Genomic DNA, 1,508 nt, shown 5'->3' with positions numbered 1-1,508 from the left:
CATGTCCCCTCGACCTTCCGAAACCCCATCCTGTGTAGGATCCCCGGACGCATGCGATCTGTCCATCGCAATGCGCGAGAGGGTTCCCCCTCAGGAATAGGGATCTCGGCCTCCCTAAAGATAAGGGCGAACAACATGCCATAGGGGAGGGTGAGCCTAGGTCTATCTAGGGGCTCACATAGATATCGATACATAAGTTTCGGGAAGTTGATTGGGGTGTCCTGGAGGATGTAGAACATAAGGGCTAGGTCTCTCTCAGATACAAAGTCGAAGCGGCCAGTCTTCGGGAAGAGGGACCTAGAAAGGATACTCAAGAGGAGCCGCAACTCAACTGAAAGTGAGCTGGCGGACACCTCATCTAAAGGGGACTGGGGTGGATGCCCTAGAATGGCCGTAAGGGCCTCAGTCCTATCTTCGGATGTGTGGGAGCCACCCCTAACTGTGGAAGGTGGAGGATTTGGGCTATGAAATTCTCGGAAATAAACAATGGGACACCGGCTACGGTTCCCTCTATTCCTCCATCCCCCCTATGGACAGTACCATAGAACTCTCTAATCAGGCCAGGATATGTGGGGAGATCTAGGGAACAAAAGTACTCTAAACCCTGGGCCCTAAGTCTATCTCCTATAGTGAAGCCCTCCCGGGAGAGATAGTCGAAATCGACATATCTCCCGGTGGAGACCGCCTTCCCGGCACACGGCCTCGAGGGAACGGCCCTCGGCGGGGAACGAGCCGGAGGTTGTGCCCTCGCGGGATCGTTCCGAGCTTTGGAGCGTCGCTCGGTGCCGGTTGCGGAATGGGGCCTCTTCCGGCTTGGGACAGTGGTTTTGCGAGGCATGGTTGACCTAGAATGGGATGAAAACCTAATGGACGATGAAGGATCGATGGGAAAAGGACCTAGGAACGGCCGGAGACGATCTAGGAGAAGGCTCTAGGGTTTTGAACAGTGGCGGCGGTGAAAATAAGTGTTTTCTAACCGATGGAGTTAGGGTTAAAAAGTCGGATCCCGACTGCGAGTCGACTCCACTGAGTCGCGAGTCGACTCGACCTCGAGTCGACTCCAAAATATGCGCGAGTCGACTCTTCTTATGCGCCTATTGACCTCGAGTCGACTCCCGACTGTATGCGAGTCGACTCCCCCTCTGCTGCCATCGTTCTCGAGTCGACTCCCGTGAATGCGCGAGTCGACTCCCCCTTACGAGCCGACTCTGAAACATGCTCGAGTCGTCTCGAACCCTGGCACGCACCTTAAAATCATGCTATATTCGTGCCAAATGAGGGAAAATCACTAAATTATGGCCTGATTTGATGATCATTGAAAAGAAACTCTATATTAGCTAAAATCTAATCATCAAAATCAGTGAACTAGTGGAAAATACCACTAGGATGGATCAATCACTCCTAATCCCCTCCTAAGCACACTAAATCTCTCTTCACTTAGGGGTTTTGTAAAAATGTCAGCTAATTGATCATCAGTGCAAACAAATTGTAGTGTCACATCACCATTC

This window comes from Phoenix dactylifera, unplaced genomic scaffold (genome assembly GCF_009389715.1).
Source record: "Phoenix dactylifera cultivar Barhee BC4 unplaced genomic scaffold, palm_55x_up_171113_PBpolish2nd_filt_p 000826F, whole genome shotgun sequence".
NCBI classification, from domain to species: Eukaryota; Viridiplantae; Streptophyta; class Magnoliopsida; order Arecales; family Arecaceae; genus Phoenix; species Phoenix dactylifera.
This window is presented reverse-complemented; position numbering follows the sequence as displayed.